The sequence below is a fragment of the Rhinolophus sinicus genome, linkage group LG12 (genome assembly GCF_036562045.2).
Source record: "Rhinolophus sinicus isolate RSC01 linkage group LG12, ASM3656204v1, whole genome shotgun sequence".
Taxonomy (NCBI): Eukaryota; Metazoa; Chordata; class Mammalia; order Chiroptera; family Rhinolophidae; genus Rhinolophus; species Rhinolophus sinicus.
This window is the reverse complement of record NC_133761.1, coordinates 56,874,216-56,902,076: the sequence shown is the minus strand read 5'-3', so window position 1 is coordinate 56,902,076 and position 27,861 is coordinate 56,874,216. Positions and strand designations below refer to the sequence as shown.

General features: G+C 42.8%; 2 long non-coding RNA genes across 6 annotated transcripts in view; one reads left to right on the top strand and one right to left on the bottom strand.

The window, feature by feature from the left end:
* LOC109451963 (uncharacterized) overlaps positions 1-27,861 on the bottom strand; it is a 388,342-nt gene that overhangs the window by 100,994 nt on the left and 259,487 nt on the right. The window lies entirely within an intron of this gene.
* On the top strand, positions 500-6,469 carry LOC109452010 (uncharacterized). Of its 2 annotated transcripts, XR_012490796.1 has the most exons (4): positions 500-633; positions 1,264-1,450; positions 5,869-5,934; positions 6,087-6,469. It is a non-coding gene; the product is annotated as an uncharacterized LOC109452010 (long non-coding RNA). The 2 variants fall into 2 exon arrangements; XR_002138084.2 differs by having other exon boundaries at positions 5,869-6,469.

Here is a 27,861-nt window from a genome sequence, read left to right as displayed (position 1 = left end):
GATGGTGGCTTTTAGCCTTTACGTCCTCCTCAGCTTGGAGATTCTTTCTACCCCTCTCTTCCCCAGGCAAGCAAGCTGCTGGGATTTCTGTGTCAGCCCCAGGAGCTGTGTTCAGGGGCTCAAGGAAATGTGTGGGAAGGGACAAGTTATTCCCAGAGGTCTCCACCAGGAGATTCCCAGGCAACATTTCTCCAGGAACTTTCTTCTCCAGGAATGCTCTTATCATGTCAGCTTCCATTGCCTGCCCACTGCCAAGTTCAACTGTTAATTCTACAAGACCCCCAGAGAGACCTCCAGCCGCCTCAAGGGGACTGTCAGGGCCGGTGTGTGTTGTGAACTGCCTCGCTCACGGCAGGGGCCTGGCACACACAGGAGCCAGCTCCATTCCAGGACCACGTGATCAGCAGGGTTACTCACTTGGTTGCCCTCCAGCAGGGGCAGCTGGGGACACCTCCCTAGAGTGACTACAGCGTTTATCACTGCGACGACTCCGCCCAAGCCTCCCTCTTCCTGAAAAGGGAATCTGAGGCCAGGCCTGGGGGTGGGAGAGTCGATTAGACCCATCTATGGCTGCGAGGGCACAGAAACTGCCCCCACCTGGGAAGCAAGAAGGATGGAGTGAGTAAAGCTCAGGTCAGTGGCTCATAAACTCGAAGGGAAACATGAGTTTATCCCAGAAGCTCGGGTGACAGGTGGGGCTTTGTGTCCAGAACTGCAGGAAAGATCCTACTCAGCCACCTAATAATATTTTCATTTCAGATTTCCATTCATTCCCTCTGACTGATTGCGCTCCCACCTTTATTTTGTTTTTGTCAAATCTAGGGCTTGTCCATTACTTAACTCTGACTAGAGGAGGGACACAGCACGTTCGTAGGGTGGGCTGGGCCTGGTTTCCCAGTCAGGACCAGACTCTACCCCCTGTGCCTGAGCAGGTGATGTTTTGTCTCTCCACATTGTACAGCTGCACCCATCTGGTCCTGTTCACTGACATTTCTCCCGATTATGAGCGCAGGTCGCATCTCGCCACTGTGCCCCTAAGAGCACCAGCTTCCTCCTGTGGCTCTGAGTCCCCGGGGCACCTAGCACGTGGCAGATACTTCTTCTATACTTGTTGCTCATTTGTTCTCAACCTTAAATACCCTGGAGAAAAGGATGTCACAACCTCACCGGTTGCCAAATCCAAGATCTCCATTAATTCAGAAAAAGCTTTCGATAGCAAACCTAAAGCCTTCGCTTCGCATATCATCTCTTCTTCCATTTCAGAAACAACATCTCTGGTTTAATTGGTGGATTTCCATCAGCTGGCCTCCATGTTAACTCTGAGATGTTCTGACGTTATCGTCGTTCCAGGAGGTTTACGATAAAACCAACTGTTGATAGTGCAGGCTTAATCACGTACCAAGTGCTTTCACGGGTGTTTGTACCTGGCTCCTCACACGCTGCGGCCACGGTCAGTGCACGTCTCAGGTCTGCAATGGCAGGGAGCATGACGGGCCCAGGGCCCAGAGGCTACTCTGAAATCTAGGCATGTTTTCGGTGTGGTCTAACGGCGCTTTCAGCCTCTCCGGGTTTCCCCCTAGTCTCTCTCAGGGGCACTGACCCTAATAAATGTCCTCGCTCACGTTATCCTGCCTTCACATCTGCTTCTCAGAGGACCCACTCTCTCCAGCCTGGCTAGGGTGGCCCCTCCTCTGGGTGTTCAGAGCACCCTGGATCTCTCTCCATGAGAGGACTGACCATCCTGCATTGCGCTGCCTCTGCCCATTGCCCCTTTGGACCAGAATCACTGACCATAATCTAATGAGATTGGTCAGTGAAGTGCTGGGAGGACTGAATCATTTCACTGGGGGTTTGGGAAGTGAGCAGTGGAAAGTCAGAGGACTTCACAGTCCAGGTCCATCCAGCTGGGTCTTGAAGGATGGATAGAATCCAGGTAAAGGGAACGGTGGCCAACATTCGATAAGGAGGCAAGATCATAAGAAAAATGGTGTCTTCTGGAACCCGATGAACATGTTGGTATGGCTGGAATGTAAACGTAGAGACATAGCAGCTGGATGACAAATGCCATGCTGAATACTTTTGACTTTATGCTGGAAATATGGTTCTCAAGCAATTTTTTAAAATCCGCCTTCACAGTCTAGACACAGTGTCACCAAATACCTCTTTCCTGTTACACAGTGATTCTCAGGGTGGGTGAGCTGTCCTCTAAGAATTGCTCTGGCCTGCACTGTCCAATACAATACCGTACACATAGGTGGCTATATAAATTTTTACCCAAAGTAACTTAGATTGATATCAAAATAAAAATTCAGTGCCTCAGTCATGCTAGACGCATTTCGAGGGCTCTATTCAGAGTGGCTACCCAATATAGAACAGATGACGGGGGGCGGGGGGGGTTGAGCTGGTGGGGATGAGGAAAGTGAGGAAAGCTGGAGGTCAGACAGAAAAGGAGATTGTCACACAGCAGAGAGTGGAAGAGCAAGACTTGAAGCCTAAATTTTGTCACTCTTGACCAGTTCTTTCCACTGGACTTCTCTCTTCTCCCAATTTCTGGCAGCCGGTTAGCAAGAAGTCTCATTCATGGCCAGATCCCAGCTCAGTGATGCTGGCAGTGAAATGAATTGCAGAGTCTGGGACCTAAGCTGAGGTGACACAGGTTTGAATCCAGTGCCGCCACTTAGGTGAAGAGCTTGGTGAAGTTACTCCTCCTCTCTGTGCCTTAATTTCCTCATTGATTAGTGGAGATGATGCATTAATTTTCAAAATAAATAATTTGACAAAAAAGTACTGAAAAGATTCAGGGACAAAAGCATTTAGAAAATAAGAAACATTTACAAAGATGTTTGTCGTTTGCAGAAGGAACTTCACAAGTGAGTCTAAATTTTAGAACAGTGGTCCTCCACCTTGGTTGTGCTTTAGAGTTTCTTGGGAAATTTTTTAAAATCTTAACGCGCTCTCTACACCCCAGACCAATTAAATCAGGATCTCTGGGGGTAGGATGCACACATGAATAGTTTTTAAAACTCCCCATATGATTCCAATGTGTAACCATGATTGAGAACTACAGTTCTAGAAGGATGGCTCACCAAATTAAAGAATAATAATAATACATAGAGATGTAAAGAAAAGACACAGATTATGGGTTGTCCGTTCATACTGAAGAAAGAGTCGTCTTCACAAATGACTAGCACGTGTGCCAAGTTATGTCAGGATAAAGCTGTTTTGTAAGAAATTAGGAACCTACAGCAACTGACTTAAAATCTCATTTATTTGGGGGACGAGATGGGGACAGGGTGACCCTGATAGTAGTTGATGTTTGCTTTTCTCCTGCTTGTAGGGGGTGACATGCCCACCTACAAAGCAGGACAAGAGGTCAATTTCACTTTTGTGTAAGGAAATATATACATATTTAGTGTCTGTTTGAATGTCAAACCCTCTCCCAGGAGGTGACTGGTGATATTGTAGATGTAACGCATATGCTTGTACAAATCACACACACACACACACACACACACACACACACACACACACACGCATACGTGCACACACACACACGGGTCTTTTACGAAGCACTTTACCATGGACAGCCTTTCATATCAAGCCATGAGATTTACCTCATTTTTAATAGATGTATGGTGTTTCATAGTTTCAGTATACAATGAATTATTTGGATATTCCCCGATTGGTAGTAAGGTTTTCCCTCACTTTTTCCTGTTTCAAATAACCCTTCAACAAACTGACTCTGATGTTTATCTTTAGCTTTTGCGCAAACACAGTTTTCTATGTTTTTTTAGTCCGGGAAGTGTGATTGCTAAACACTGAAAAAACTGCCCTCCGAAAAGGCTATGATAATTTACATTTTCTCCCAATAATGCAAAGAAATGCCCATTTCCCCCACACCCTCCTCAATCCTGCTAAAAAAAAAAACCAGCTCCCTTAATGGATATTTAAAAAGTGCTTTGCAGGTGATTAAATGCTGTGCAAATGCAAGGTATTATGACCAGTAACCTTTTCTGAAAGGCCCCACATCCAAGCAGCTGTCTAAGCCCTGAGGAGACAGTACCATCCAGAGGGTTCTGCTCTATGTCCTGTCATTTTTCTGGAAATAATATTCTTGGGCTTGGATCCTAATTTCTTAGGTCAAAACATCAGTCTCCTGGGATGACAGGGCTGTAAATAATGAGAGAAGCCCTCTGGCAGAGGCAGCCATCACTCCCCTCAGAGCTCTTCTGGCAAAGTAATTGAACAGCTACAGCACACAGACAGGGCCACTGGTGCCACCCAGAATTGTAGTGACCCACCCTAGCGGTGATTGATTTGTAAGGGACTCTCCTTTGCTCGGTTTTCAAAGTCTGTATTCCACCTAGTTTCCTTCTTTCAAGACTTTTCCTTTTTACGGATGTCTTGGGATGCTGTCAAATGGAGATCCCCACATTCACTAACTCACTTTTTTAAAAAAGCACAAGCCTAACCCAATGGAGTAAAGAAGTGTCCTCTATTGACTTTGGCTCAAAAAGAAAGGGAATCTGACCCTAAGGTCCTTCCTGTTCCTCTGCTGTGGGATCCACTCATCCCAACACCACCACCTAGTGACATCCTAATCCTCCTTCAAGGGACCATCTTACAAATCTGTTCCTACCACCTACCGTGTTTCCCTGACACTAAGACCTAGCCGGACCATCAGCGCTAATGCATCTTTTGGAGCAAAAATTAATATAAGACCCGGTATTATATTATATTATATTAGACCTGGTCTTATATTATATTAAAATATTATATTACCTGACTATTATATTATAGAGTTGATCACTCCTGCCTCTGTTTTCCACACGCTTCATTTAAACCTCCAAGCTATTAGGCAGAGCCCAATGATTTACTTGTTGGCACCTTTCCCCATCCCCATCTCCCAATTATGAATTCCTCAGGCTGGACCTGGGCCTTATTTATCTTTATATCTCTAGTTGGTAGTACCTGGCAAGTTTGTTGAATGATTTTTTTCCCCCCTCATTTTGAATCCCTGACTGGTTTGGACATAATAAAACAAATAACAACACTTGTGGGATATATAACGTAAACACTAGTGTTCCTCAAATATTCCATGAGCTCCGCCATATTTCCCAGCCTCCCTTGCATTTATGATGGGGTCATGTGACTAATTCTGCTTCATGGGCAAGAGTGTGAGTGAAGTAACGCATGGCATGTGCTGCCTGAGGCGGTCAAAAGGGAGTGCGAGCGCCAGGCATGCTCGCTCTGCTGCCATTGGCTGGAAGCAAATACCTCTGACATAGCAAAGCTGCAAGATGGAAGCAACTCAAATTCTCACTACTGTTGAACGGTGGCCCCCAAGGAAAGCAGACTGGCCCATATCAGACGATTATGAAAGTGAGAAAGAAGCCTTTGGAGGATGGAGGTATGGAATATGGAGGTATATTACCACAGCAAAGCTTAGCTTCCCTGACTAATATAGCCTGTGAGTTTACCAGTTGAAAATGTAGGTAGAATACGATAGTATCCTGTGAATTTGATGACTTCAAATCCATTTCTGAGAGAACACAACCATCCCTATTATATCTCTGGAGAAGACAAGGCACAGAGAACTAAAGGGGTTGGCTTCTGGATTTGTGAGTGAGATTAGCACGAGAACACAGACCTACATTTCATCTGAGCTATTTCTGGTTACTCTTCCTCGATGGAATTTCCCCTTCCCCAACATCTTGTCCTCTGAGGTTAGTATTCTAGGAATAAGACTGACCTCTATAGAAATGGGACAGACTTTGCATCACTAAAGCTCACTCCCCTGAAAAAAATATGTGTTTGGAAGCAACATGGTGGTAAAAAGGTTAACACAGAATTTGAATTTTATTCCAGGCAGACAACCTGAGCCCTAAGGGAAAGACGGCAGCTGCCCTGTGGCCCAGATAATTCAATATCAGGGTGAGCAAGGACATCTCAGAACATTCTGTTCTCCTCCCCTGAGACCAATTAGAATCTGCAGGCATCTTTCTTGTTGACCAGGCTGACTTACTAACTGAAACAGAATTGTGATATTTTCATCAGCTTTCTCTTATCCCTCTCTGTTTTGCCAGCAAAGAGAAAGCTTGATGGTCACAGGGCTTCAAGCATGTGAGGCCCAGGGAGCAGATCTACTCCCACCTTAAACCACTGTTACCACCATTACACACCGAGCAAGATCCCAAAAAGGATGGTGCCAGAATCAGAGTACGCTGATAGCCCCACAGCTCAGTCTCAGTTTATCAGATAAACAGAAGCTAACACCAAGACACCACCTTCAAGATGCCTGATGAACAATACATCTGTCATTTAGCAGCTGCTGTTTCAATAAATCAGCTCCTGCCTTCATAATTAACCATACGAACTGAATGTTTTCCCTTAAATTTGGGAATAAGCCAAACATGTCTGCTCTCATCACCTCTATTCAACTTTGTGCTAGAGTTCCTAGCCAGCTTAACAAGGGAAAAAAAATAAATCAAAGCATATACTTGAAAATAAAGAAGACAGTCTGCTTGTATTGCGTCTATATAGAAAATCACAAAGAACTCATAGATATATAGATATATATATATATATATATAGATATATATATAGATATATATATAGATATATATATAGATATATATATATATACACACACACACACACACACACATATATGATCAGTGATTTTCAACAAGGGTGCAAATAAATAATTTTTAAACAAATGATGCTGGAACAGTTGAAAATTCACATATGAAAGCAATAAAGCTTGAACTTTACCTCAGTAATATGCAAAAAAATAACTCAAAGTGGATCATAGATCTAAATATAAAGTTTAAGCTATAAAACTTCTAGAAGAAAATAAAAGAGAAAAATCTTTGTGTACTTGGATTAGTCAAAGATTTTTTTAAAAGAGGACATATAAGGCATATACTATAAAACATTGATAAATTAACTATCAAAATCAAACACTTTTGCTTTTTAAAAACACTGCTAATAAAATGAAAAGGCAAGCCACAGACTGAGAAAATATTTGCAAGACACACATCTAATTTAAATCTGGGATCCAGAATATATAAAGAACTCTTACAATTCTACAATCAAATGACAAATATCCCAGTTTTAAAAATTGGCAAAATATTTGAACAGACACTTCACCAAAAAAAAAAAAAAAGAAGAAAAGACATAAAAGGCAAAACACATGAAAAGATCCACATCTTTTCCATCCAAAGATCTGCATTATTGTTTATTAAGGAAATGCAAATTAAATCTACAATGAGATATATTTTATCACTATATTCCCATTAGAAAGGCTAAACTTAAGTGTTGGTGAGGATGTTGAAAAACTGGATCTCTCTGTCTGTTGGGAATGCAAAATGGTACAGCCACTTTAGGAAATAATTTGCTTCTTACAAAAGAATTCGTTTCTTATAAAATACACATACCATATGACCCACAATTCTACTCCTAGACATTTATCCAAGAGTAAAAAAATATATTGTCACAAAGAGATTCTTAAATGAATGTCCACTGTGTCTTCATTTAAAACACCCAGCACTGTGAAGAATACAAATCTATCAAGTGGTGAATATTTGTATAAGCTGATATGTCCATACAATGGAATATTTCTTAGCATTAGAATGTAACAAGCTACGAATGGCTACAACAGCATGGAGGAATCTTTAAAGAATTATGCTAAGTGAAAGAAGCCAAATACAAAAGATTACGTACTATATGATTCCATTTATATGACATTCTAAAGAAAGCAAAAGTGTAGTGATAGGGAGAAGGTATTTCAGTGGTTGCCAAGAATATGGGGAATTGTATTGACTGCAGAGGGGCCCAACAGATCTCTGGGATGGTGGGAATGTTTGCGAAATGATGGAAATGGATTCTCATGGTGCTTACATAATTGTATACATTTGTTAAATCTTGTTGAATTGTGTCCTGAAAATTGGTGAATTATATGTAGATTATGCTGCAGAGCTGATTATGGATATACTGGGGGTGCCAAAAAAACGTATACACGTGACTTGTATTCATCTTTTATTATTGGTATACATTGAGTATTGCAATTTTAATAGTTTTTTTCCTTTCTTAAAATGTGTATACATTTTTGGCACCCTGTGTGCATGTGTGTTTGTGTGTGTGTGTGTGTAATTTAAAATGACCATATTCATTGTGGACTAGATTATAAAACCACACACAACTCGGTCCTCTCCATCTCAGCGAGGAGATAAAATCCCTTGGTGAGAGACTTCGGATTCCAGGCTCTCCTTGCATCCCTAGTGTTCTTCCCACTGCCTCTCTGGGATGGCAAGAGGGTGAAAGGATAGTCAGTCTGCGGAAGGCCATACCCTTCCAAAAGAGGTTCTGTTTAATACAAGCTGGCATGATTGCACAGATCTGCAGATAGACCTAAACCTTGTGCCCTTGGGCAAGAGCTTGGGAAGCACTGGTGCCAACTTAGTTTATCAAAATATTCTTCTGTTGAAAAACCAAGCCATCAATCTTCAGGACTCTTGGCTGGCGAGGGAATCATTTTGGCTAAAGCACACCAGTGTTTGTACTGAAGCAAAAGCCCATGGGTGTCCTGATAAATATGGTGCAACAAAACTTGCATTGCAGGGTGGAAGGGCAAGAAAAGGGAACATTTTCTTCTGCCATGGATCTGTTTACTATGTAGTTGTTGAATCAAATAATAGTTGAGAATATAGTGCAGTGTGTGCCTAGTACTGTGAAAGGTGCTATGGGAAACACTAAGGAGAACGAGAAGGGAACAGACACTTGTTGGTTTGTATAACATGTTATGCCTTCAAAGCACGTACATTTATACATGTGTATTTTCATAAATTGGTAACTTCAATACATATACCAGAAAGCAAGAAAGGATGAAAATAAATGACTTAAGTGTCCAGCTGAAGAAGTTAGAAAAAGAACCAACAAAATATCCCGAAAGGAAACAGAAGAGAGGAATGAATAAACATAAAAGCAGAAATTAATGAGTTAGGGAGAAATCAGAAAAACAGTAGAACCAACAAATAGATTGAAAAAGCTGGATCTGGATCTTAGAAAAAATAAACCAAAACACAAAAACTAGATAAATTGCTAGATGGCCTAATCAACAAAAAAACTGGAGAGCTTAAGCCATGTAAACGTGGTATATAAGAAATGATTACAGGAACTGAAGAAAATAAAAGAATCACAAAAGGCTTTTTTGTTCCGTTCCATGTGAATAAATGTGAAATCTTCTAAATTCATTTTAAGACTTGAACAAAACATTGATAACAAAAACCAACGGCACACACAAAAAGATAACCATATACCAGTGATACTTATTATTTTAGATGCAAAAATCCTAAATAAAATATTAGCAAGAATAAAAAATTAGTGGCACAAGAAAGGATCATATACCATAACCAAGTGGGATTTATTCCAGGGTTAAACTATCCCAGGATAGTTTAATATTAGGAAATCGATTTTTTAAATTCATCGTAATCATAGATTTAAAGAGGAAAGGCAAATGATCATCTCAGATATTGAAAAGAAATTTGACATTACTCAAATTATTGAACTGATAAAAGGCACTCAGGACTGAAATAGAAAAAGACGTATACTATAAATAACCAGGTGTGCATATGTCAGAAAGAAATGCATATATAAAGACTGGGTTTATACCATTGTCTCCCCTGGTTCTCAAGCCTTCACATGTAGGCTGAATTTCACCCTCGGCTTTCCTAGGTCTCCAGCTTGCAGATGGCAGACTGTGAAATTTAGCCTCGAAAATTGCATAAGCCAATTCCTCATAATAAATATTTTAGAAACACAACCAGTAGGTTGTATATCCTTATATTACCTACTGGTTCTGTTCCTATAGAGAACCCTAACTAATACAGATTTATAAAATAAGCCCAGTAGCCAGCAGCACCATACTTAATGGGAAAACACTCCAAGTATTCCCTCTCATGCCAGGAATAAAAGGGATATCATTTCACCACTTCATCACTGTTGTTTAACACTGTACCCAATGGGAGTAGACAAAAGAAGGGTAAAAAATGGAAAGATACAAGTAAAATGATCACTTTCTGCAGTCATAATTGCATCTCTAGAAAACTCCAAGAGAATCAACCGCAAAGGCATCCTACTGATGAGAGAAGTAAGTGAGGTGATGGAGGATGAAATTAATATGTGTAAATCACTGACTTTCATATATTCAAACACCAACAAATTAGACAAGACAAAGGAAGATCCCATTTATAGTAGCCACAAAAAGTGAGTAACATTTCTAGAAATAATGTGCAAGGCTATAAAGCACTTAAAAACATTCTGTAATGACAAAAACAACGACTAAAACAAGTGACTATTCCAAACCATATTTTAAAGAAAACTCATCCTCAAAACCATATCAATTTTCCTAAGTCAATTTAAAATTTTAATGTAATTGTCCTTGTGCTGGTGGCGCTTTGGGGAACTAATCACTCTTATATTCTCATACAGCACTGGCAGGAGTTTAAATTAGTACAGTCTTATGGAAGGTAATTTGGTTAATGGTATCTATCAACATTGGAAGTAAACATATTCTTTGACTAATGACACCTATTCAATTTGTCTTATACATATACTCATTCAAACTGACAAGTGCAAAATCATGCATCCCACCATAGTTTGTAGAAGCAAAAGGCTAGAAATAGCTTTCCTGTCCATCGGAGGGTACACGCCTATAATGGAACACAATGCAATTGTAAAATTCAATAAAAAGAAAAAAATATATATGAGAAAGTATTATGGATGTGGATAGGGAAGTAAGTAACTTCAAGATTAGTATTAAGAAAGAAAATAAAGACAGAACAACTTGTAGAGTAAGTTACTATTTGTGTAAAAATGTGTGAGTCAGAGGAAGAAATATTCGTACTTCCCTGTATAGGCAAAGAAAATCCCTGGGCAGATACACAAAAAGAAATGAGTAATAGTTGCTGCTGCTTTGAGAACAGAAGTGGACATGGCCAAGACTAGAAAACAGGAATGCAAGGGAAAATTTTAAGAGTATATATTTTGGTAATTTGGATTTTTGATCTACGTGAGACCATTACAATTCAAAATACCAAAATCAAATTTTAATAGAGACAGATAAATAAAATATAATAAAATTAAAGAAAAATTTTAAAATAAAAACAATTCAAATGGGAGGAAAGGTTGATTAACTGAAAACTAAAACACTAATAATTAATTACTAAGTGCTTAATATGTGCTATGATCTATTTTAGGCATTTTTACATGTGTGAGATGGGCACTATTATTATCCTGATTTTTAGAAATGCTACTATTATCCTCATTTACAGATGAGGAAACTGAGGCAGAGAGCAATACATTACATGTCCAAAGTCACAACTGGGCAGTCTCCCATAGCCTACTTGGCTATGCCACCTCCTAATAGATAACATGACGTCATATGGAGCAGTTAAACCACACACCACCACCCCCACTACCACCCCAAAACACCTGAGGTTCAATTCCTCACTTCACTTACTAGCTGTGTAACTGAAAAAGTCACTCAGCATATAAAGATCCGGCTCCCTCATTTGTAAAATCATAATGATGAAAACTGTCCTGTCTCTAAAACTTGCCATGAGCTCATATGTGTTTGTGTATGATGGAAAAGCATGTGGAAAGATCCAGAATTTAAATATGTGTTACAGAAATAGATTAGAAAAGATGCAAGAATCCATCTTCTGGAGGGTAGGAGGAAGAAAAAAAAAACCGTTGAGAAGCAAATCTTGTGTTTTCCCACTGACTTCCTTTGTGACTGACTCTTAGGGAGAAGTTAATACTGGGAAAAGTTCCGGACAACTGGCTGGAAGGAATGACATTTAAGGAAAGAAATGATATATACTGCCAAAAAAAAAAAAAAAAAAAAAAAGTAACTTTCTAAGAAAATAGCAACAGTCATATCCAAAATAGTAACAACTTTAAAAATAGTGTGACACAGGAGGAGCCAGAAACTGCAGTTCACAGGGACAAGAGAACAGCTAGGAGCAGAAAGATGCCCGAGCTGTGTGAGGGGCGCCATTTCTGGGAGTCAGTGGTGATCATTCAGAAACTGGTCACCTTGGGCATCTGTTCAATGGATTTCTACTAAGTGGGGGCTCTGTGGCTCCCGGGAAGGTAGGCAGCACAAGAAGAACATTCTCCTTAGGGATCTACAGAGGGACCTCGGCTGACTGCAATCACCTCTGGGCCTCCACCCCGCCTTCCCTCAGAGCCTAGATCTTGTCAGGTCTTAGGTCTTTGTGATGGGAGCATCTCCACCACAAGAGAGTTGTTCAGAAGGAATGGATACAGCAGGGGAGGACCTGACGATGCCGTGGCAGGAGCAGCGACTTCATTCTGTGTTGGACGGCTCCTCATAGCATCACCTTGGGCTCTGGTTTCCTTTCCAGTCAGAGTTCACCTCGCTTCTACTCTTTGCTTGTGTCTCCCTCTAACACCATTCTCTGCGGTCACTTGTGTTCTCTCTCCCTCTTTCCAAGCTTTTAGCTTCCCGGCTCAGCCCCCTCCGAGGTCATTCTTTCTCTCCAGATCAGCTCTTTCCTGCCACCACCCAGCGTATCCAAATACAACCAACGGGTATGTCCTGCAGGTATCCCCACATACGGGTAAAAAAACAGAGACGCGATGAGGTGAAGGAACATCCTTAGGGTTATAGAAGAGACTGGAGACAGGGAAGGGCTAAAATTCAGGTCTCGAGGCCTGAGCTCTTTATTCTTTGGGCTTGTCCCCATTCCTAAGACTTGTAGAAACCTACTGGTGACCTTACCTCCTTATTTCAGAGTTCTCAACAAAAATGGCAAAATCTCTTCTTTCCTCAATCCTTTCCTCTTTATCCCCTATTACCAGGCTCTCTCTCTCTCTCTCTCTCTCTCTCTCTCTCTCTCTCTCTCTCTCTCTCACACACACACACACACACACACACAGACTCCCTTAACTTGATTTTGGGATGCAGAGATGGGGAGGGCTGACATATATACACTTGACCCTTGAACAACATGGATTTGAATTGCACAGATACACTTATACACAGGCTGTTTTCAATAAATGTATTTTCTCTTCCTTATGATTTTCTTAATAACATTTTCTTTTCTCTAGCTTACTTTATTGTAAGAATACAGTATATAATACAGAGAACACAAAATAGATGTTATTTGACTATTTATGTTATCAGTAAAGCTTCTGGTCAACAGTAGGCTATTAGTAGTTAAGTTTGGGGGGAGTCAAAAGTTATGTACACATTTTCAACTGCACGGGGGTCAGCACCCCTAACCCCCACATTGTTCAAGGTCAACTGTATGAGGCAGTGGATGCATCATAGCTCTCCATCTCTGCATGAGGCTGCTGGAGGAATACAAACACTTGCTGGTTAGGGTGATAATTGACATTTTTGTGCCCTCTCCAAAACCTGGGTGTGAGCATTAATTTAGATAATGTCTATAAGGCCTGCTGAGCTAGTCAACAGTCAGCATGACACAGCACTGTTATTACTCAAATACGGAGACCAGCGACAGTTTCCACTTTATCAGCCGAGGAATTTCTAATCCTGGGCTGTCATCAGAAAAGGAGGAGAATGGAAATCAAAAATCACGGTGATGTCTGCCTCCCTCTGATTATCCATACTGATGTCAAATTAGTAAGAATTAGTAAGATGGGTTTAGACAGCAGCTTCCGTGTTAAATTTATGAAAGCAATTGCATCCATGGAGATTCACGAGCCTCAAAGAACAGGCTACAGTGAAGTGAGCTGTCCTGAACCCAACTAAGTTATCAATTGATGAATTTTCAGGAACAATTCACCTTTGGAGCCCAAGGTTATTACACGAATTTCCTATACAGCAGCTGGAGGAAATAATCCAAGCAAATGAGCAGGGCCCACAAAAAAAAAAGCCCTGCAAAAGGACAGCTTAATAAAATGCATGCATTCAGTTGATCCTGGGGAGAAATTATTTTGCTCTGGCAAATGACATTTGTATCTAACATCATATTTTCAAGTAGGATTGTGTTTCCAGCCTGGCACCACTGGGATAGGCAGACGGTGTCCTGATTGTTCAACAATGTACCAAACGGATTCCTTTTATTAAAATCTCATTTCACTGGGATTGCTCCTTTGAGAGAGATAGGCAGAAGAATGCTGGGAAACCAGTGAACCAACACCACACAATTGTATCACGCATATTAAGTACTCCTGCTTACGCATTCACTACGCACACGGCCTGCGTGTAATGTGCGGCGAGAGCAAGGACGTCAGTAGCTCAGGACCTTGGGAGAGGCTTTTTTTTTTTCTTTTCTTTTTCTTGCTTCCTCCCTTCCTGCTTTTTAAATGAAATAAGGGGAGAAAAATCAAAGTTCTTGTGTCCTCACGCCCTCTCCGCAATGCTGCCACTTCAAAAGTGCCTTTGTTTGATTCCTTTCAGCAACAGAGCTCAGAGTGATCAATGGGAAATAACCGCTAAGCCGCCGAGCACAGACTTTGATCATCACCGAGCTCCCTGTCCAGCCCCGGTCCCAGCACCAGGAATTTCTTAGACATGTACTGGGCTCCTTTGGGACTGGCTCCGATTACCCTGGAAACAGGAAAACAGCTCCAGTTCAAAAATCAGACAACCTTAGGATTTTTTTTTTTTAATTATAAGATGAAAGGGAAGATGGTTACCCATGATGGTTGGATGGCCACATATAGTTTATCTAAAGATGGGTGGTTGTGAAGAGAAGCACGTCTGAGCACAGATTTCATACAGTTCTGCCAAGATTGAGTAGAAATCAATGACCCTGAATTCCGATAGCTGATTAGACCTTCATTCATTTCCATATGTTAAATGAACAGCTACTTGGTACTGTGTTCTGTGCCAGGTACTACTGGAGATTCAATGGAGAATCAGAAGGAGCTTCTTCCCACAAGGGGTTTGTAGGTCTATTACCAGAGAAGGAATGTGTACAGGTCACTCTAATACCAGAGAGCCACCAGCAGAGACTAGCAAAGGTGAGCAAACGAGGACATGGAGGTTCAGGAGAGGGAGAAGTCCCCTCGGCCTGATGATTCGAGGAAGCCTTCTTGGAGAAGATGCTATTCGATCTGGGTCTGGAAGCATTAGTAGAATCGCACAGTGTTGTTACCCTGCCTGGAGGTGGCCTCTCTGTCTGGGCCCAGCCCCCGTCTGCATACCTGTCCCTCTGGTCTCTGTTCACCCATCACTTCAGCATGCGATGGCATTTTCTGGCCCTGAAAGGACTGACACACCACCCAACCCGCCTCTCTTCATCTATCCCTTTCAGTCCCAAATCTAAATTTGCACAATGCAGACCCGTTGGACTAGAGTGAGTGAGGTGCACGTTCCTAGTTCCACCATCATTTGTGACTGGAGAGGATTGCATCCTTCAGACAAATATGGCGGCCTGGGTCCACCCCTTCGGCTGCTGCTATGAGCACAGGCAATTCCTGGAGACACGTGGTATCAGCAGACATTTACCTCAACTAAGTATAATACGCTTTGTAAATATCACAAATGCCTACCAATATGTAAGAACATGCGGAGGTGAGCAAGGCACTCTAGAAATAATTACCAACAATTAGAAGAGACGTGAAACTTTTGGTATTTACAAAGGCAACCTTCAGTGATATGGGAGATTACTCTGTGGAAAAAGCTTAAAACTCAATACTGCTGAGTAAATGGGATGTCTCACCCTTTTGATGTGACATGACCTGCCCAAGGGTCATCAGTACAATAACTGACGTCATTTCTTTTTACCCTCGGATACCCAATAGTATGTTAACTAGGAAAACAGAACCTTTCTCTGCCTCATGCTACACGCATTTAAATCATTTATAGCATGCAGAACATATATTATGCAGCCACTTACATAAACTTCTCAGGATTATTAACAGAATATATTTTCACCAGCCAAGGCGAGAGTTTTATTTTTATAGGGTCTATAATCTGATAAACAGTGACAGCGAAGAAAGTTATTTTACCAGGTCGTGGTTAAAAGGGGTGGTGGAGGTGCGGGAGCTGTAAATAAATACTTTTAAAACCTTTTTAGTGCTGGCCGACTTTCCTTTATAATGCGACCACAGAGTCCTCTGTTCATCTAAACAGTGTCTGATTATTGTAATGTACCAATATTATTGGCTGTAAGTTCCTTTCCCTGGGCAAGAATATCCAGACCCAAATTGCCACTGCTACTTTCAGCTTATTATCCTTTTAATATAACTAGCTTGGCCCAGCAGTTAATTGATTAAGAAGATATACTGAGTGTAACACACACACACACACACACACACACACACAATGGCAGAGAGTCAAGCTTATTGTGCCCGTGAAAGATATATTCCCAAATGTTATAGCCATAAATTCACCTCTGTAATTGACTCCTCTAACAGCCCCAAACTTAAATATGATTCATGCTTTCCCATCAATAATTTGATGTGCTATTAAGTTAGCCTTTGTGCTTCTTGAGGTACTTTAGAGATGTTCTCTCTCCTTTGGTGATAATCTTGCACGTATCAGCTTTCCTAAAAGTGCCATGCTTACACGCTGTAGGCATCCTGGGCTCAGCTAAGACTTCCTGCTTCTAGTTAAAGGGAAGAACTTGAAATTGTAGGGACACTATTAGCACTGCGCAGTGAATGCCAATAGCTGCAGTTTTCTACTAGTACATCTGAGAGAATTCATTTGCTATTGGAACCTCATCTGTTTCCACAATACTTGAAATGTTCACAATGTGTGTAAGTCAGGATAGTTAATAATAAGTCAGACCAGAAACGGAAGGAAACAGAGGAAGCAGCTGTATCTGAGAAGCGCTGATGTCTGCAAATAGTCACTGAATTTGACTCTGCATTGCTTGGTGGCCAAGGCCAAAGGGCCATCATGCTTTGTTACCAAGACAGTATGTTTTAAGGCTGCAGACCAATGACCCTCAAAACTGGTGGTCCCAAAGTCTACTGCTTGGGGCCAAAGACCAAGAGATTATCTCCTCTATTTAGAATACATGGACTTTATGGTGAATATGTCAATAGTTTTGAAATGTGTGATAAAATAATCAAATTATTACCTATTTTTTCATTAGGTGCAAGTTCTATAGAGTCCTGAATATGGATAATTTCCCACTCAGTTGACCACACAGATAGCTGGCCTCAACATAAAATAAATGAATGAAGAGATGCAATATGTACATGTGTGAACTCGCTCAATCTCATCAATCTAGAATATAAAATAAGCACACTTTTCCAGGCTACACAGGTAATTCTAAGCGTCCCCCCGGGTCCCCAGGGTACTTCTGCACCAGTCTCCTTATTAAGTCGCCACACTGTACCTCCACCACCGAAGTCCCCTGTAGAACCGCCACTGCTCTGGCCACCATCTCTGCTCCCACAGGAGCTGTCCTCTCCCTTACCACTCCATTTCAGTCATTGAACAAGTATTTCCCATAATGCTCTCCACAGCACAAAGCGGAGATGAGGTCGACTTTGTGCGAAAGGTTTTACTCATAGTTCAGGAATAGGAAATGAAAATAGCCTGGCAAACTAATTTTTGCAAGTATTAGCATATCTCACTTTCCTCAGAGCCCACAGGCCCAGTTCCTGCTTAGTCTTAACTTCCTTGGAGATGCACGGAATTCCTCAAGGGCTGGGAGCTGAGCTGGCTTTCTGAGCCTCTGTTCACTCCCCCGAGACACCTGGAATCCTGTCCGTCCCTCAATATCTGCCTCCATCCAACATACATGGTGATGAACAGCCCTCGACTTCGACCCTGACCCCTACAGGGGACCCCCAGGAAGTGTGGCCTCATTCCCTGGACCCAGAAGGACAACCTTATCAGAATATGACATCACGACATCAGTACATTTCCCCAAATCTTAGCCATTCTGTCTGAGATAACCCCACCGTTAGGACAGAAAATTCCAGCAGGGAGAGCTGTGAGAAACTTCCCTGTACTAGTGAGTGGTGGAGAGTGTGTTGGGAAGTCATTTCTGCAGTGTTCTGTGACAACACACATCTCCTATCAGCAACTGTTCACCCCCAAACACCTATGACTCCATAGAACATGTAACAGCTTTCACAACAGAGTACCCTCAACTCACAGAGCCAAAAAGTATTTATGCTCCCCACTTCCTCTCGAAAAAATTCTAGAACATGAGAAAAAATAAATAGAGCTCTGGCCCAGTCATAAATCACAATTTACATTTCCAAGCAAGATACCTGTTTTCTTAATCTTCAGCTGTTTTATGCAGAAATTATAACACTTCTGAACTTTGCCTCAAAACTTGCTTACAAATTGGTAACTGAGTGGCACCTTCCAACTGGTCCTCTAAGGACAAAGGGACGGTCTTCCCTTAAGAAATACTGAAGTCTCCAATTTTAATTAGACAGCAAATAGATTGCAAGTTTAAATGGTAGGTTTTATAGTTTTTACCTATCATGGTTGTAAAATCCTTTGGGTTTGATTTTTAACCAGGATACTCATTACTTATACATACACCCAGTAAGGGTCAATACTCTGTTTCTTGTCAAATCTCTACTCTTTTATATCCATTCAGTTCTTGTAGAAAGCATCAGCTCTATATTAGTTACTTTATTAATGGTATTATATCTTTATTAAATATATTTCTTTAATATCTCTCCAATATTTAGTAATACCACCTCCAAACCTGAATTTTTACAGCAAAAGGAACCAGCCATGGAGAACAGGAAATTGTCAACCTCATGGTAGAGTTTATGGTGAATTTTCAAAAACCCGTGTCTTGAATCTATAAACCTGGAGGTTTTCTGATTTTAGTTGATCCTCCAAATGGAGTACATTCATTGCCTCATCGTAGACATAAAACCAGAGGAGACAAACCCATATCCTTTCTACTCTACAAGCCTTTCCACTCCGAGTTCCTTCTGAATCATATTCGGAGGCCACTTCCGATCAGCATGACATAAAGCAAACTTTGTCCACCTAACATCATCGCACATTGAGACCAAGGTTGCAGGAAGGAATTTTATCTTGGACACTTAGGAGCCACTGGAATGTAAAACTAAATATTCTGCTGCTTTTGAAAAAAACTTCCAGGTAGATGGCATGGCCTGACAGGTAAATGCCTGTTTCCCATACTGTGGCTTGTACACGGAAGGCACAGAGCCAGCATGCCTGTATGCTTCGGGACTGCAAAAAAAAAAAAAAAAAAAGTGGAGCTGTTCTTTTAAGGCAGGCTCCCCAAGAACTCAGAGAACCATTAGAGGGTGGTAGTACATCAAGGTGAAGTGTGCAGGCTCTGGAACCAGCCAGAATCCTTCCCAGCTATGCCACCTACTAAATACATGACCTTGAGCAAGATACTTAGTATCTTTCTGCCTCAGTTTCCTCATCTATGAGGATGATAGTTGTCCCCACCTCAGAGGACAAAATGAATAATACATGGGAAATGCTCACGATATTATCCACACACACTAAGCACCCAATAAAGGTTAGTTCATAACATGATTTACTTCTTCCTACAATTGCTTTCTAGCTCCCACAGTTTTCAAGGACCTTGGCTCGGACCTAATCCTTTAAATTACACCTCACCACCGCCTCTTCTCCTCTGTCACCACTGGGAAAGAAAATGCCCCATTCCTTATTCACCTGGTTCATTCGGGGGTGTAACAGGAAACCAGATATGGAGAGAAATTGAAAAGAAAAAGCCAGGCGAGGTATCTCTCATGAGTGGGAAAGTCATTCTCTCACTGGTTTGCTCTGTTTGAGAGCAAAAAAAAAAAATGGACCTGAAACATTTTCTCTAAAAAATGAGGGGAGGAGGGAAGAATTTTATTGCTTATGTGGGGGTTTTGTTTAACTTGGTGAGGATCGAGATTCCTTAAACTGTGGCTTCTCTTCAAAGCGGTGAATCGTGTGCATATGTGTGACCCAGAGCGCACCCGCGGCTAATAAATTGATCCACTAATAGTTTACCCAGAGAGCTTTCAATGACGAAAAGACTTTGGGCTGTTTCTTTCTACCTAACACAACTCTGTTACTTACTTTTATTTGGGGTTCCTGGTGTGGGGCACACAGAGGAAGCAGAAGTGGGACCTGTCAAAGCTTACCTCTTTGCCATTGAACTAGGGAGGAACTGAAAGCTAAATATGTCTGTCGGCATCACCAGATTAGAGACTCTGTCAAAATCACCAGCAGCTTTATGAATGGCAGTGAAGCTGAAACCAATGATCGAGGGCGGAGTGGTGGAAGGGAGTTTCCTGGGAACTCCGGGCCATTCCCCACATGGAAAGGGGAGCCCGGATCCCAGAGAAACAGAACAAACAAGGATGAATAGGAGCCATCGTGGCCCTGTCAGTCAGGCCATACACCTGGGGATGACAATATGATAAACCAGATGGCTGGACCGAAACGCAGCAGCTGGCTGTGGTGTACAAGCTCAGCCCCTGGTGAGTACCATCGCAGGAAGTAGAGTGATACAATGCAAGAAGGAGAAAGAGGGACGCAGCATAGATGCACATGCATTTTTAAATGTTCAGTTTACTCTTTCAATCTCCCCATACTACAAGGCAGGCTCCGTGAAGATGGGGCCTTTTCCTGTCTTATTTAATAATGACTTAATGAAGTACTTATTAAGCAGCTCTCATGTGATAGCATGGAGGAGTGTTCCTACCCCCATGAGCTCCATATCCAGAAGGGGCAATAAGTTAAGCCCCAAACTACCACACCATGTATTCTGTTAGAATATAACTGTGAAATGATCCCCCAGGAAGCTGGGCTTTGGGCATGTGAGGCGGTTTTAAGAAATGCGTCAGGCAGGGGTTGATGATTCATCCTAGGATTGTATGAAAAGTAGAAGTGAATCAGAAATAGAAGATGGGGAACTGAGGGAACAGCATATGCTAACAACCAGAAGCAAGAAGGGGCGGGAGGAACCCCCAGCACCTCTACATCACTTAGAAATAATGTAGGCTTTCAAATTAAAACAGACCTGGCTTCAAACCCCACCTCTGCTTCTTACCACCTGAGTACTCTTGGACAAATGACCCCAGCAGTCTAATATTTGGTTTTCAACATTTATAATGTAGGGGAAATAGTGCCAGTATTTCAGGTTCAGGCAAGGATTCCATGAGATTGTGCTTTCTGTGGAGGACCTGGTCTATGGCCGACCTCGGGATTTGCTGTCCGCCATTACAGTGTAGGGGATGAGGGAGCCAAGAATCCAGTCAGGACGCGGCAAGTCCAGAGCCTGAGCTCTTATCCACAGAAGCTCACGTGACTTGCTTTTTTATCCCCATGCAACATTGACACTGAAGTAATGTCTCTTTTCAGGTTAGGTGGTGACTTGTCAACACCTACGGCCCTCCAAGTCAAGCCTCTGGTACCTGGAAGGTGAGTTCAAAATGTACGTTTGTCTTACTTCAGCAAGACTTACTTCCTAAATCACCTGCTTCATCACACAGCCTGCCGGGGGTCACTGTTTGGCATGAAAGGCTGGGACCTGGCAAGCTCACCTCTGCTTTACAACAGCTGGACAATCCTGGAAGGCTCTTGTCATTCTACAAAATAGCAGGTCTCTGAAGACCCTCAGAAGCTTGTCTGTGACTCTCCCTCCACCTGACTAAACCCAGATGAAAATGGGTGGGGTAGAGAGAGATGCTTTAGAGCAAACCGTAAGAGACATAGGAAGACGAGACCAACGGAGTGGCCAACTCGAAGGGCATTTCATTCTCCAGAGATCATTGAGTATAAAATGAAAAAGAAAATATAAAGGCCTAGATACAAAAAGAAAAAAAACATAGAATAAATCAAGGAACATACCAAATGCTTCGACGAGGCAGAGGATACAGAAGGAGACACCTGTCCTACCAGATAAGAAGCTGTGCTATAAGAAAGCTATGGGACAGAACTAGACTGACAGATCAATGGGACAGAAAATAGTCCCAAGAAAGATGCAAGCACATAGAGGAATTTAGCATAGTATTAAGCTGTCATTTCAGATCAGTAGAGGAATGAAAAATTTTCCAATAAATGGTTTTGGGACACCCAGCTAGCAGTTTGAATAAAATTTAATTTGGATGCTTACCATGTGTCTTATTCCAAAATAAATTCAGGATGGATTCAATATTGAAGTGTAAATCAAACACATAAAAACACTAGAAGAAAATTTAGGTGGCTATTTTTATAATTTTGATGTGAAGGATTTTCTAATCATTCCACCAAAATGAGAAACCATGAAGGATAAATTTGAACACATAAGAATTCAAAACATTTATCTGACAAAGCCCACTGTCACCCAACACTAAAAGAGAAAAAAATTAAAGCATATGGCACAGCCTCTTTTGACAGGTTACTGAGGAAAAAAGATGTTCATGCTTCTACATAATAAAGCGTGGTTTCCAGAACTCAAGAGACACTTGCTGAGGTTACTCTGGGTCATGCGCATTTCCAGGCGCCCAGGACACAGCTAAGCAGGACACCAGCTTCCTGCTCTCACGCAGCTTATGACCCAATGATGAGTGAGAGGGAGTTACCGTTTCCCCGAAAATAAGATCTAACCGGAAAAGAAGCCCTACCATGATTTTTCAGGACGACATGCCCTGAACAGAAGCCCTAAATCGTCTTTTGGAACACAACTAAATATAAGTCTCGGTCTTATTTTCAGGGAAACACGGTAGGAAAAGAGTCTTCAATGTCACGCGGGGATGAGTATTATGGTGGCAATGAAGCAGAGTGCTACCTGAGAGAGTAGTGGGAGGTTACAAGGAGCAGGGGTCAGGGGAGGTCATTTTGAGGAGGTGATAGTTAACCTGAGGTCCGAAGGACCACAAGGAGCAGCTCAGCGGGAACTGGGGCACAGGCGTTCCCAGTGGGGGAAGCAGCCAGGGCAAGGCATGCAGTGGGAAGAAACTGGCCTGACTGAGAGAGAAAGCATGCCAGACAGAGGGGAGTGTGGTACCGGAAGAGGCTCAAGCACCTGCAGGCTACAAACCATACACAGCATTCTCAGCCATGGTTACCTTTTATTCTGAACGTGAGGGAAGCCATTGGACCTTTTAAGTAATCAACTGACATCTGGCTCCCCAAAGGCAGAAGCTGCTGTTCTACTTGCTATGCGATTTCCACCAGAGCCTACCTTCGCCACCAGCAGGTAGTGAGGCTCCAGGTCTGTTCCCCCCAAAAGCAAATCACAACATAAGACAAATCCATTCAGAGCACAGTGGAGATGCCAGTACCCGGAAGATACCGTATACAAAGAACCATAGGACTCGTACGCGACATCTGAGGCGCACTCACTGTAAGCTGTTCTTCACTCCTCTTTTTATTTTTGCTTTGCCAGCCCAGATGCATTGAAGGCCAATGTTACACGTGCTTTCCATTTCAGAATCTGAGCTCCTTTTGAAAGCTCCATGTTTCATAAGCAGATAGATGGGCTTTCTTTTCAAAGAAATTGATGTTGTCACGGATAGATGAGAATTAACCAGAAGCTGAGCTTTCTTATTTCCTGGATTAACCATGTGCCTCTTGGAAAGGGCTGACGTGTGAGTAGGAAGGAGACTGATGTAAACACGGACATGGGTATACGAGCATGTGTTTGTGTGTGCACACGTGGGTACAGTGGGGGTGGGCAGATACGACACACACCACGGGTGACAGACACCCACAGGCAGTCCGCTGTGACTCCCTCTTTCTCTTCTACTCAAGACAACAGTTCTGTGAATTAACAGACATTAAAAGGGCAGTTGAGTGTGTTGTGTTGAAGATGCAACGGAAGAAATGATCCCACTCTACCATTTGGAAAACCCTTAATATCATGGCAGAATTCAATTCGAAATTCAAAAGGTGCACAAAATTCAAAAGGTGCCCCAGCAAGCATCACCCTAAAGAACAGGAAAACCTGAAATATACTGTGTGACGGTCAAACAAAACACTACAAACTCTAATTCAGAGGAACACAATCAGTAACTCAGCGAACAATAATTTGATAAATTAATCATTCGATGAATTGATTGTTGGTAAATAGATCTGCTCTGTTCAAGCGTACATACTGTGATTTCAAATCTCATCAGAAGCATTTACTGAGCCTTTTGTCTAGTACTGAGAGTTGAGAGAACGCAAGGCCTTCTAAGACCTACTCTCTGCAATCAAAGGAGCACAGAGCACATTTCTTTCTAAATTTCTGGAACCCACAAAGGAAGTATTGCCACCAGAGCACGGACCCTGAGCCACCAGAGCACTCCCCCTCCATGGGAGCTCAGACATTTGTTTTGCTTAAAGTGTAAAGAAATGCCATTTTGCCTAATCATGTTTTTATTTATGACATAATGATATCACGGCAAAGCTATTTTATTGTCACAGACGCTTGGAATATATAAAGAGAAGAGAGTGTTAGAAAAAAAAAAATAACAAAAAACACATTTTCATTTTAACATCTTCATTTTTGTGAAATGAAACACTAGCTCTGGAGGCGTATTTTTTCCATATTATTTATACAACTTCTTTTCAAAGGCGCCCCCTCTGTCCCACTCCACCACATTCATCAGCAAATATTTCCTAAGAGTCTCCCATGTGCCAGCGAGGCTGGGCCCAGTCAATGGTCCAGAGTTCCACTTTCCTTGGGGATTGGTCAGCACTGAGACACATAATTACAACTGCAGGTATTGTTACGGCCGCGATGGGTGTTCTCCAGCATCAGGCAGAGTATGGGGAAGGACTAGTGAATGCTATCCCCTGTTGTGAGACCTTTACCTCTCTTTTCCTCTCAAAGTACAAAGGGAAAGGAATCTTCAGTGAAACTTGACTGCCGTTAATTATGTTGATTCCCATTTAAGTGAGTTAAAACACAGGGATAGTGCTATTGACTAGAAACACAAACGAGTCTGAACCCGCGGGGGCCGATGTGTAATCCAATAAACTCATAAGCATCAAAGTTCCATGATCAAACCTATTAAATAACCCATAAAGCATGAAGCAAGGGAGCAAAACAGGAAGGCGCATATGCTTTGCTACCAGGCCTGAATCTCTGAGTAAACACACAAATACATACACACACACAGAACGACGGACACACAGACACACTCACACTCTCAATCCACAGGCACAAACATTCACACCGTACACTCAGACACACTTCTGTATAGATGAAAGATCGGACAGTTAAATTCTGCCTGGGAGCCCCGGGCATTCTAAAACCGCTTCTTACTTCTGCAGAGCCCTGTATGGTGAGGAGCTGATGGCAGAGGGTTTCGCCTCCTGATGTCTTTCCGTACAGCAGAGCCAGCCCTCCAGGGCTCACCATGGCCCTGAAATACTTATTCTGAGAAGGGAGGCAGATCCATGAGCTAACAGTCTTGAGAGCACTATAGTCAATACCAATTGCCCCCGGCCAAGGCTGTCTTTGCCGTGCTCCGGACATTTCGTGCTCAGTCAGCTGGCTCGCGCCCCAGAGTGATAACGTTATTGATTTTCATCCTGTCCTATTAAGGCCACCTCTCACCTCCCGAGGGGTAGTGATGGCCGTGCCCGTGGTTTGCTCACCCCCAGACTCCTTAGTGGAAGAGACTATGAGATTACCTTCATGATTTCACACCCTCAGATTCCGCCCATAGCCTAAAAAATGCACTTTCACACAAATCATACTGCCCGATTTTCCTAAATGCCCTTTTCCATCCTTGTCTGTATGTTGGCTTTTTAAAAATGCAGATGAAACATTCCCAGCCTCTTCCCTGTGCTCCGATGACACTGGGCTTCCACCATGAGCTGAAGGTAAGCAGCTTGCCCAGCTCTCTCCTCTGTGCAGTGGGGGGCGTCAGGAAGACAATGGACTTTAGAGTCAGACAGAGCTGGCTTCTAACCACCGCTGCACCACTGACCAACGCTCTGACCTTGGACAGGTTACCAAACCCCTCTCTGGGCCTTCATTACCTCAACTTTGAGAAAGCAGGTAATAATCCCTGCCCCATCTCTCTGCTGAGCTCTTTAAATGAGACCACGTGGAGGAAGGCCGATGCTTGGTGCCCAGTAAAGCGTAAGATTCTCATCCTTCTCTTTCCTCCTGCTCTTCCATGACAGACTGTGACCTCCCCCAGGCACGGTCAGGCCCTCCTCATCTTGGGGTTTCCTTAGCACCACACGTGGCAGGGGGAAGCCACAGTGAATGTTTGCGGAATTGAGGACAGAAAGGCAGCTACGCTTTTATAGATGATGAAACTGCCTCGCGGAGAAATTAAGTAGCCTGTCCAAGCTCCTGCCGATGACAGAAACGAGTCTACTGTGTTCCAACATTTTGACACTTTGTCTAATCTTTCTCTAAGTCTCCGTGCCTCATGTTGGTTTCAAAATAATCTGAGCACGACAGCCATGCAGACTTGGTGTGGTGGAGGCTGCTTCACTTTCCTTCAGTTAACCAGTTCCAGTCTCCGTGTAATGGTTGGCATGAGTTTCCACCATCGTCTGTTCCAGCCCCCTCTCCTTTCCCCCGCAGCTGCCCTCCTCAGCCTTCCAACAGCACAGTCCTTTTCATTTACCAAACAGATGCTGCTCCGAAGCAGGACGTGCTAAAACAACCCCAGCCCACCTCCACGTCACGTGGGCCTGGGAGGCAGGACCTCTCTGCTTCCAGCTGCAGCTCAGCTTCTTTGCAAATAGCACTTTCTGGAGCCAAAATGCTCCCCTGTGTTCCAGGTTTAGAGATTAATCTTCTCCTCTAAGTTCTTGTTCTGAATCTCAGCCCAGGGGCCAGGCCTGGCTACCCAAGGGCAGGTCCAGAGGCTGTCAGCCTGGCGTCTGAATTTCTGTCTCCCACCTGTGTTCTCATTATTAGCTCCACTCACCTGCTGGGGTCCCTCGTACTGCGCCATCTGCGTTAATGTTGACGTAAACTGCTCACTTAGCTAGTTTGTCCTCCCATACTCATCACCTCTGCTGTCACCCACGACGGTCCCTTCCCTCCTGCCCCGGTCAAGCCCACCTCCACCTGTGCGTTCTGCCTGCCAAGCACACTGCAAGGACTTTCTTCCCCAAATACTACTTGGACTTATGGATTTACTTTTAGTTTATAAATCTTCTTCACCACATCACTTGCCCCTTCGTCTTCATTTAGTAACAACGACATTTCTTTGTGGCCTCCTTGGATAGTATGTATTTGATAAATAAGGACTGTATCACCAAAAGTGAAAAATACAGAAGAGAATAATAAAAATAAAAAAAGTCCTCCCTCAAGCGCCACAAAATCCCACCAGCCTTCTTACAGATCACGGATACCAGCAACGCCACACTCGTGAAACTGTTAAAGAACATTTTCTGTTTTTTCTCCAGACTTGTGAAGTCGCTTGCCATTGGCCGTGGCTAGACCAAGTATAACACACGGGTAAGAGCGCATGCGTAGCTGCTTAACGTGAGAAAGGCCAGGCAGTATCATCAGGTTCACTGGACTTTCTAATTCTGCTTCCCTTGGTTTACCCCCTCTTGGCACCGTAACATTTGGTGCTAATATTTCTTCTGTATCTTTGAAGTGGCATTCCGATAGTTAGATGCAGGATGCGAGAGGATACGGGGTTCCCCAGAGCAGGAACACACCCCAAGTTAGTTCAACAGCATTCTTGAGCACAGGACCTAAAGCACGACCTCAAATGTATTTCAGCACATAGTTCAACAGTCTTAGTGTCAACACGTCACCTGAACACTCCCCTTTATAAAACAGGAATGCTTTCATTAGAGAAGAAATGGGACTAAGTCTTTCCAACCAGAGGAGAAACCCCCAACAAGAACAAGTCAGGACCTGGAGGCAGAGCCGGGAGCAAACACCCCTGCCTGGCCCAGAGCAGACTTTGACAGCTCTCACCCAGGCTTAAATTACTCCTGTC